Here is an 11,119-nt window from a genome sequence, read left to right on the forward strand (position 1 = left end):
ATTCCCAGCCCGCACGGTCTCCCATCTCTGCTCTCTGACCGTGCTGCTTGTTTGGCCCTGGATGGCTCCTTGAGACACCTCAAGCCGCCCTCTACTGAAAGCCTCCTGATCCTTCAAAGCCCAGCCAGGCTTTCATCTCTGCTCGGGGGCATTTCCTGGACAAACTCTCGCAGACAGCATCAAAGCCCTGTGGTCAGTGGCCCCGCTGCTGGCTCCCCTTCCGACTGTGTACACAGCCCAGTCGGAATGTCCTGGGATGAAGAAGAAGCAGCCCAGCCCCAGTAGCCATCTCGTACCGACCAACTACCCATTCAGGTCTCCTCTTTTTATAAAAGAATAGTATTGCTACCAAATCGTAGAAGCCTTTATTAAACCAAGACATCAAAATGTGGAGCTACTTCTTGTCAACATATCCTCCATCTAGGGATATACACTTCTTTTTTATGGTCAACCAGTGGGGGCGGGGGTGTTACGTTTTGGATCCTAAACTTCGTCTTCAACGGTTTAAAGGACTAATCAGCCCTCCAGGAGTTTACCCTGCATCCGCTCCTTGATCTCTCTCCTCCTGATGGAGTTCTGTCTTCTATCGCATCCAAGTCAGCACAGGTCCACGTTCCAGCCCATTGCTTTGTCTTCCTCCTCCCCAGCCCTCCCCACCTACGCCAAGATCTTCTCTTTGCACATGACAGCGCTGTGATTCTTTTCAGCATTCCTGCCAGGAGGGGGGCTGGCCTCACTTCTGCTGCCTGGCATTCTCCTGGGCATGCTCCAGGGCACCTCTGGGCTGCTGAAAGCGTAACAATGCATTGCATAGTCTCTACCAGACTGCCAGGAGCCCTGGTGGTGCAGTGGTTAACACATTTGGCTGCTCACTGAAAGGTCAGGGGGCCAAGCCAAGCAGCCACTCGTCAGGGAAAAGATGAGTCTGACTGCGCTCTTAGAGATTTACAGCCTCCGAAACCTGCTGGGGCACTGCGACCCTGTCCTGCAGGTCACTCGGCGTCGGAATCAACTTGAAGGCAGTGTTAGGCTTTTGTTTGTTCCAGACCTCCGTCTACATACCATCATTTCAATGAATTGATAAAGGATTCTTGGTGCTCTCGTGGATTATGAGTTTGGACGCTAGCTACAATGACCCACCCACCACTCCTTGTGAGGCCGATGAGGCTTTCCACCCCATAAATACTTACAGTTTCAGAAACCCACAGGAGTATTTTGATGCTGTCCAATAAAATCACTAGGAATCGTACTAAGTTTGGCGGCAGCGAGTTCTAGATACAATTCCATGTGGTCAAAGTCGCTTGCGAGTGGGCACGTCGCAGTTTATTTCGATTGAACAGAGAGTACCAAAAGCCAAACCTGGTCCGTGGAGTCAGTTCCAACAATTCACCGCCTTTCAAGGCCGAGCAGAACAGCCCCACGGGGTTTCCAAGAAGGCTCGTATGGCTTTTATCTTGTATGGAAGCGACTGCCTTCTTCTTTCTCGCACGGAGCCCCTGGATGGGTGCAAACCACCAACGGTTTTGTTAGCAACCAAGCACTTACCCACGTTAACCATTTACCCATGTTATCACCTTGACCAGATACTAACAGGAAGAAAATTTTTGCGGCATTTCCAATAATCAGTAACATACTTATTAGTATAACCTTACCGCTCTTAGTAATAGTAGTTCAATTTTACAGGGAGACCCCATTTCCATGCTCTGAATGGACTGCTATTAACTGCTATCCTGATCCGAGCCGTGGTATTTTCAATGGCTTCATATGCATGGGAAAGTTGGACGTTGAATATGGAAGAATAAAAAGAATCCACGTCTTTGGGTTGGGTGCTGGAAAAGAAAGTGAGAATCACAAGGACGGCGAAAAGATACATGGATCTGTCTGTCTGGGAAGAAGGACAGCCAGGATGCTCCTTAGAGGCAAGGCTGGCAAGACTGGGTCTCACATACTTTGGACATGTTGTCAGGAGAGACCAGTCCCTGGAGAAGGACATCATGCTTGGTAACGTGGAGGGACAGCAACAAAGAGGCAGGCCCTCAAAGAGATGGGTGGACACAGTGGCTGCCACAATGGGCACCCTATGAACATGGTGAGGCTGGCGCAGGACCGGACAGTGTTTCCTTCTTTTGCGCCTAGGGTTGCTAGGAGCCAGAACTGACTCGATGGCACCTAACAACAGCGACGGCAATTCCTTTGTCCTGTGCTGGGAGGTCCTCTGAGTTAGAGTCAGCTCCAGGGCAGCTGGTTCGTGGTTTTCCTGGGAAGTAGTTTATCTGTGGACCTGCGGGGACGAGGACTCCAGTGAAATGACTTACATGGATGCCTACTGGTGCAGCCAGTTCTGTGACAGCCTCTTCGCTGTGGCTCCAGGGATCACAGTGGCTACTACGTTCTGTCCATGGCACTCAGGACCTGGGTGGACTTCTGCAACCCAAGACCCAAAGCCGTTGGGTCCCTGAGTCAACAATTCCTTTGGGCACCGCTAGTCAGTGATCCACCTAAGGCTACCAGCCTCCACCCCACATCTCCCAGTGTGTCCACAGTAGACCATAGAAAGCTGGTCCAATGCCTTAATGAAGAACAGATGCCCACGGTGCCAACCACGTGCCCCAGCTCCTGTCAAAGAAGGGAGTGAGATTCATGAATACTGGTAACTAGACTTAGAGAAGTGTCCCTGGAGAGCGTCCACTGAGCGCAGCTGTGCCGGGATAGCCACAAGTTCAAAGCAGTCGCCATCCACAAAGCCACCATCCCCGTCGGTCATGCAGCCAAGAAGCCCTGGGGGTGCCACGGTGAAACACTAGGTTGCTCACAGTGAGGCCAGCAGTTTGAGCCCACCAAGGACTCTGCAGGGGAAAGATGCCACATTCCCAGAGTCACATGAGGGCATTGAGGGCCCTAGACACTGAGAACTGATAAAGCCCCATCCTCTGCTGACTCGTGCATTGAATGAGCTATGTGATTTACATATATACACGTGTGTGTATTGAAACATGTGTGTGAACTATCCATGTCACTTTTTAAGTGTGACTGTGATCTGACATTCAGAATGTTCATACTGAATGATGTTTTGACAGAGTGCCAGCTGAGATGTTTCAACCAACAGATGCAATGTTGGAATCACTCATGTGTCTGTGCCAAGAAATTTACAAGTAGCTACCTGGACAACTACCTGTCAATTTGCACTCCTTCCAATGAAAGGTGACCCAACAGAATGGTAAAATTGTTGACCTATATCATTATTATGACATGCAAGTAAAATTGTGTTGACGCACATTTAAACATGGTTGCCCACAGTGAATTGGCACGGGAATGCCAGAAATTCAGAAGAGGGTGTTCTGGTGATATCCAACGGATCTTGGCTGGAAGCAGAGAGTATCAGGAAGATGTGTACTTGTATTTCAGTAACATTGCAAACATTTCCCACTGCCTGTATCCTACCTAACAGATTGTAGAGAACATTACAACGAATGGGGATGCAGCTAATTGTGCTCATGCAGAACATGTAACTAGACCGTGAGGCAGTCATTCCACTAGAACAAGGGAATACTGACTGAACGGTGTAAAATCAGGAGCGAGGTGCTGTAGCCTTTCACCACATTTCTTCAGTCTGCAACCTGAGACGCTGGGCTCTGAGGGAAAATGTGGTGTCCGGACTGGAGTGAGGTTCCTTAACAACCGGTGATCTGCAGCTGACACAGCCTTGCTGGCTGAAAGCAAGGGGGACTTGAAGCCCTTGCTGATGGCGATCAAAGGCCATGGCCTTGGGCATGAATTACGCCCAATATAAAGAAAACAAAGCCCTCACAACTGGACCGACCGTCAGGCAGCGACATTGTGATGAATGGAGAAAATGCTGGCATTGTCAAGGGTGTCGGTTAACCTAGCTGCACAATCTGTGTTCACCATCATGGAAACAATAGCCAGGAAATCAAACGACAGGTTGCACTGGGCAAACCTGCTGCGAAAGAACCCCTGAGAGGGTTAAAAAGAAAAGGTAGTGTTCTGAGGACTCAGGCGCACCCAGCCTAAGCCATGTTCTTTTCAATCACCTCATAAAACTGAACCGTGAACAAGGAAGGCCAAAGAATAGATGTATCTGAATGATGCTTCTGGCAAAGAATATTGACCAAATCACGATTTCACATATTCTACACCCAAGAAAATGTGTCCGAGAACTTGTTTCAACAGTCAATGAAAATTCTGGTTCATTGCCTACAATGAAATTGACTTTTACCAATTTTCTCCTAAATGACTCATCCATCAGCGTTGATGCTTGTTTTGTAATTAATGCCATAATTATAAGTGAATCAATGAAAAAGATGTCAAAAAAGAAAATGTCATGTTCAAAAACAAGTATTGGAACAAATGACTCTATTTTATTTGCAACAGCTCTGTCATCGCTAGCAAGTTGTCATTGAAAACACTACTCTTGGCTCTCACAGAGCTTCGATGGCTTCTTGACTTCTAAGCTGCTGGACAATATTTACAAAGGGTGTTGTTGAGTCCTAAGCCGAGGGTTGTAGAGTCTCTCTCGGTGTGAAAATGGGCATTCCGTTGCGAAGCTGTGATCACTAGACTCAGGAACAGGTGCAAGGTAAGCTCAACACTGGAACTTGTGCATTATATTTCATCTTCTGTTATGGAATCATGCATGCCTACATGAGCAAAATGTGGCATTACTGAATCTGTAAACTTAGCCCTGTGTAAGAATGAAATTGTTACTCTTCCCTCCAAAGGCTTGTATTTAAACTATAGCGATTAGCCTGAACTGCTCTCTTGGACAGCTCCGCCTACCCCTCATCAGGTATATGCATATCCACATTGTTTAAGGAGGGAAATCTATTGGAAAGAATCTTATGCACCTTCATGCTTTAAAAAAAAAGAACTTGGCAAGATGTAAGTGTGTCAATTATGAGATTACATGAGATTGATCTTTGTCATTCTATACTTCTGGAGGACTTCCATCATGTATTTGTTTCTGAGGCTTCTGCAATGATGAACTGCTTGATAATCAGCACGTGGCAGTATTTTTTGTTGAGTATTCAAAATCTTCTCTTCAATTATCTACATGTCTTTGAGTGTATCTCTGAATTTGAAGCGCCTGACTCACCCAATGACAACGCTGCAATTTAGTAGCCCACACAGAATAAATACATACACTGCTGTGTGCATTTTTGTCGGTGTTGTGTTCAGTTAGAATCTGAGGGTACAATTCCAGGATTACATCTGTTGCTATAATGCATACTTTCCAACGTGTCTTAGAAAGAGACTTTAATACTCAGTCTCTACCTAACTGTTTTAAGAACCTAAACATGGTGTAAGTAAGGATAGCAAAATCACCAATAAATAAAACATGTAGCGTATCAGAACAGTAGAAAAGAGATCAACTGCTCCTGGATGGGAGGGAGCCTGAGTTGGGTTGAGATTTGAATGGTCCACTGTTTGAAACCACCAGCAGCTTCTCAGGAAAAAGACTGGGTTTTCTATGCCTGTAAACAGTGAGTCCTGGAAACCCACAGGGGTCACTCCGAGTCATTGGCTCGATGACAGTGGGTATGTGTAGGATGGGCTATAAGGGCTCCACTTGATCAAGGCCAGTCTAGCCACTGCCTCCCTACGGGATTGGCCTATCAGTACATGACCTAACTCAACTTCCTGAGGAGGGATATTGAAGAAGCCACCCAACAGTGCCACTGGCAGGTTGATGACTTTGGACCTGGTCTGTCATACGGGAATAGTGATTTGTCTACTTGAAAGGGACACTTGTTCTGAAATTGAGTTTACCAGGCCTGGTCACCTTGCTTCTGCCAACACCACCCTCCATGCGCTTACTGGGCCCCAAATTTAGCAGCACAAGAATCCACTTCGCCCTACTTTGCATCAAGGAAATGATTTTACAGCAAAATAAGTTGTTGCTGGTCTTAGCATGTACTGAAAAGCCAAAACATGGCTGATCTCATGACAGATGGTGGACCTGTTAGGATGAGGTAGGCTTAGCTCAGTGGAGAAGATGTATTTCCCACTCACCTTTCATGCTCAACACAACCACTTTCATGCCACTGTTCAAATCAAGGCACAATACAGAGAGTGGGTTTGAAACTCAGCTTGGAGATGAATACCTGTGTGGCATTGAGGGAGTTACTGACAGCTTCAGTTTCCTCCTTAGCCAAGTAGGGTACATTAAGTTAATTACGTGAAACGTGCAACATACAAAGCACAGTTCAACAAATTTTTTAAAGATCATTTTATTGAGGGCTCTCACAGCTCTTAAAACAATCCACATGTCAATTGTATCAAGCATATTTGTACATATGTTGCCATCATTATTTTCTAAACATTTACTTTCTATTTGAGCTCTTGGCATCAGCTCCTCTTTTAGCCCTCCCTCTGCCCTTCCCACCCTCGTGACCCCTTGATAAATTATAAATTATTGTTATTTTCAAATCTTACACTGACTGCTGTCTCTCTTCCCCCATGGTTTCTGTTGTTCTACCTCTGGGTGGGGGTGGGGGGTATGTGTCAATTATTGCCCTCGGCTCCCCCTTCCTCCCCTCCTCTCTGTGGAGTCCCTCTGGCATGTTGTACTCAGTGGCCGTCTTCCCAGAAGTCACCCACCCTCCCCTCCTCTCACCACCTTTCCCTGCCCTCCTGGTATCGCCACTCCCACTTCTGTTCCTGAGGAGTTGGTCTGACCTGGATTCTGTGTGTCGTGAGCTCTTATCTGTACCTGTGCATGTGCTCTGGTCTAACTCAGCAGGGAAAGGCAGGACTGGGGTCATGATAGTGGGGGCTGAGGGGAGGGGAGGAAGCCTCAAGGAACTAGAGGAATATTGTGTGTTTCATTGGTGCTATACTGCGCCCTGGTTGACTCATCCCTTCCTTGTGACCCTTCTGTGAGGGGATGTCCCATTGTCTACAGATGGGTTTTGGGTCTCTGCTCCGACCTACCTCATTCTTAACAATATGGTTTTTTGTTTGTTTGTTTGTTTGTTCGTGGTCTTCTGATGCCTAGTACCCAATCCCATCAACACCTCACGATCACACAGACTGGTGTGCTTCTTCCATGTGGGCTTGTTGCTTCTCTGTTAGATGGCCGCTTGTTTATTTTCAAGCCTTTAAGACCTTTTGATAGTTGGGCACCATCAGCTTTCTTCACCTTTGCCTGTGCACCCGTTTTGTCTTCAGCGATTGTGCTCAGGGGTGAATATCACAGAATGCCAGGTTGTTGGAACAAAGTGTTTCTGCATTAAGGGAGGGCTTGGGCAGAGGCCCAAAGTTCATCCACTACCTCAATGTATTGCCACATAACATATGTACTTATGTCAATACCTCTAGTTTTATGAATTAATGCATTTACATATGTACACACCTATGTTTATACCTCTATCCGTAACTTTGCTTCCTAGATCTTTCCTCTGTTTCCTTTTACCTTCCTTCTGCCCCACCATCACGCCCACCCTTCTTTCACCTCTTAGTACTTCCTCTCAGCTAGACCGCTGTTGCTCCAACATACCCAGGATCTCTGCATCCTCCTCGTTGTTGAATTTAATTCCCTAGTTGTCCCCTTATCTATGGTATTGTTTGCTCACCTCTCCCTTCCCCTGCCTCCTCCTCCCTACATGTCCCTGCAGGTCCATAGGTCCCGTTGCTTTTTCCTCAAGCTTGCTCCCATGCCTGTCGTACACAGGTAGCCAAACCAACCATGGCAGAGACAAAACAAACAGAAAACCAAAATCTGAATAAAAAGAGAAAAAAAATAACTAACAACAACAAAAAAAAAAAACAGCATAGAAAATTCCAGGTCTGTCCACTGACCTTTATGACTATCTCCCCACTGGTCCTGGGTGGTTCCAGGAACTGCCCCTCCTTGCCTGAAGTCTCAATGGAATTTTTATGTGAGATATTGAGTAAGAATTTACTTTTGATAATTTGGACTACTATTTTCCCCCTCATTCTCAGAAATTATTCTCAAACTGGTATCAATGTTGGCAGCTACTGTGCAATTCTGTCATTTCATATTTTTAATCAGAGAGTGAGTGGTTTCAATGGAATCTACGTTTAAAGGATTTTTCTTTTAAGTTAAATCTGAGAATGTTGCTATGGGCAATCTAGACCTCCTACAAAAAACCCCACAAATTCACTGTCAACCAGTTGATTCTGACAGCGTCTATCGAGTTTTCCCGAGGCTGTAAATCATTATGACAGCAGACAGCCTCATCTTTTCTCCCTCCCAGTGGCGGGTGCTTTTGAACCACCGACCTTGTAGTCAGTAGTCCAGCACTTAGCCAGCAGCACCATCACACGCACTGCTTATCATTTCAAAGTGCCTGCATGTCTTTCAGGGAGATCCTGGAGCGCTGGAACAAGACGGGCCTGCCTGGTTCTCCGGAGCTGCACAAGCTGCCTGCTGTGGGCAGGAAGCAGTCCAAACACTTTCCAACTGCTCCCTCCTCGGGGAGAGCAAGGCCCTCAGCAAGGGAGATGCTCAACAAGGTGGACGGCACAGCGGCTGCAACACCGGGCTCGAGCTTGGGAACCATGGTGAGGATGGCGCAGGGCCGGGCTGCGTGTCCTTCTGCTGTGCATAAGGTCGTGATGGGTCAGAACCGACCGATGGCCCCCAACAACCACCCCCACCCCCACCCCAGTGGATCCTATGACGGTGGTCTTTCTCGGCCAGGCTGCCGCCTCGCACTGGGGGTCCTTTGCAGGTTTTCCTGTACACAGTTTCAGTATTTGACTAAACGTGGATCTGCGTGGGGACGTGATGTTGTGGCTGGAGGTTCTGACACCATGACTCAGCCTAAGCTTGAGATCCAAGGCTAGGTTCGGTTGCCCACAGAATCTGGCTGAGTCAGGAAAGAGTGCTCGTTGCTGAGTGAGTCATGGAAAATCCTGAGGTCTTGTGTGGTTTGTGGGCTGGAAACGGCATCTAGACTATTTGACTTGGCTCTCCCCACAGGGCTGTGAAGAAAGTCACTACGATGACAAAGAAAGTCACCCCGATGGAGGGGGAGGTATGACCAAGAAGTCTGCTCATGTGCAGATGTGCAGCCAAGAGAAACTCTACACAGGGTCTGCATGACTTGGGATCTCTGGGGCAGTGGGTTTGGATTAGGGACTAAAGCAGAAAGAACTGAAAGACCACAGTGACGTAAGACAGTGCTTTCTCTGTGATTTCCACTGGACAACAATGGACTCCTGATGCCCTGCCAGCCCTCTGTCCTCCCACCGAGTGAGAATGCCACACGTGCAACGGCCCGAGCTGGCGGCCCATCTTACCGGCAAGGACTTGGAAGCCTGTGGTCTTTGACGCTGAGGCAAGCGTGTGGCTTCAGCAGGGTTTTGGCAGGTCACCCTAAGCCTTCCAGGTTTTTCCTAGATGCCACGAAGTCCTCAATCCCCCGCAGAGTGGAATGAAGTGGTGCCTAGTCCTGCATCCTCGCAGGTAGGTGACGACGCATCAGACCGTTGTGGGCCACAGAGTTTTCTCCTACTGCTCCTCATAAGTGTATCTCAGATCTTTCGCCCATGGGTTCCTAAAGGTGTTCCAGGGGCCCTGTATGAGTCTGGGTGGACTAGAGAAACAAATTCATAGACACTCATATGTATATAAGAAGGTAGCTTTAGATCAGAGTAATTGTTTATTGAGAAAACATCCCAGCCCAGTCCCGATCACGTCCATAAGTCTGAGATTAGCCCATATAGCTGATACAAGTCTGTAAATTCCTCTTCAGACTCACGGAACACATGCAATGATGCCGAATGCAGGAAGATCACAGGCCAGTGGGTGAAAGGTCTCATGGATTCAGTGGTGGTAGAAGCATCTTAGCTCTGGTGTGGGTCTCCACGTGGCTCTTCCAACTCCAGGGCTCTGGTTCCGTCAGCATAGCTCCATGTGGTTTGTCATCAGAAATGTGTCGAAATGTGTGTGAGTCTGGCCTCCAGTGAGCTGTTCATCTCCTCCAAATGAGGTAATCAAGCTGATACCTGATTGACAAGCTAAACTCCACCCCTTTGCAAGTTGACAGGAGATGATGTAACTGCCACAGTCCCTCACCACCTAGCAACCAACAGCCACTGGCTCACTCACTCAAGCTGTTGCTCAAGAGACTCCCTGGGCCTGTGAAGGGCATACTTCTGGATAAAACCAATAGCAAAATTGAATTCCACAAAGGTGTGGAATTGTGAATAGAAAGCAGAAGTGACATTGAAGAATGTTTGGAATCACAAAACCCAGTAGATCTGTTGTCATAGAAATGGGGACCCATCAAGAGGACTGTGACGGTCCTCACCAGTCACCAACCCATCAAGAGTGTCCTTTGGAGACCCAGGCCCTTTCCTATCATAAGCCCACTGAACTGGCCATCTGCCTGGACGTGCAAGGGCTTTGGGTGAAAGGGTGTTGCCCAGTAGTCACACACACGCCCGTGGTCGCAGGTCCTGACCCCGAGTCTCCCTGCATTGAGAAAAGGCTATGGACAGACTGCAATATGCCCCGACCTGTCATTATCAACCTCACTGATCAATCCTATATCTGATACGTCAACATTCATCCCTAATTTAAAAATAAAGCAACTAAATTAAGTAGAAAGAGTGAAAACACACACATAACTTGGAGAATTTGGAACTCACATTGAGGCACAATGACTGGGTCCTGCCCCATGAAGACAGGTTCCTTACTGTGACGCTGGGAGCTAGAAGCAGCAGGCAGCGTGATACGACCAGAAAAGCAAGCGACAGCCATAGATGTTGGGCGTGAATAGCAAAAACGTTGCTCTTTACAAAGAGAGGCTGTGGTAAGATATCAGCAAATAGTGTTGGGGCATTTGTACAATCTTTTGGGGTCACGGGATGACCAATTCTCTACACCTCACACTAAAATAAAATACACGCATTTCGGGTCATTGCACTTTAAAAACAATACCAATGCTAGAAGTCAATATGGGCGACCAATAACTGACGAGTGTTACTTGCTGTGTCAAGTTCAATGAAGCAACATAAGCATCAGGAACCGAGGGGACCCGGCAGCTCACTGTGTTCGCTTTCCTTCTGCGCAAGGCAGGTGGTGCGACACCTGAGGGGCCGCAAAGCTCTGAGAAATCAAGACTGATGG

The sequence above is a fragment of the Echinops telfairi genome, unplaced genomic scaffold, assembly GCF_000313985.2.
Source record: "Echinops telfairi isolate 266 unplaced genomic scaffold, ASM31398v2 ScPeMD7_3;HRSCAF=10, whole genome shotgun sequence".
In the NCBI taxonomy this organism is placed as follows: domain Eukaryota; kingdom Metazoa; phylum Chordata; class Mammalia; order Afrosoricida; family Tenrecidae; genus Echinops; species Echinops telfairi.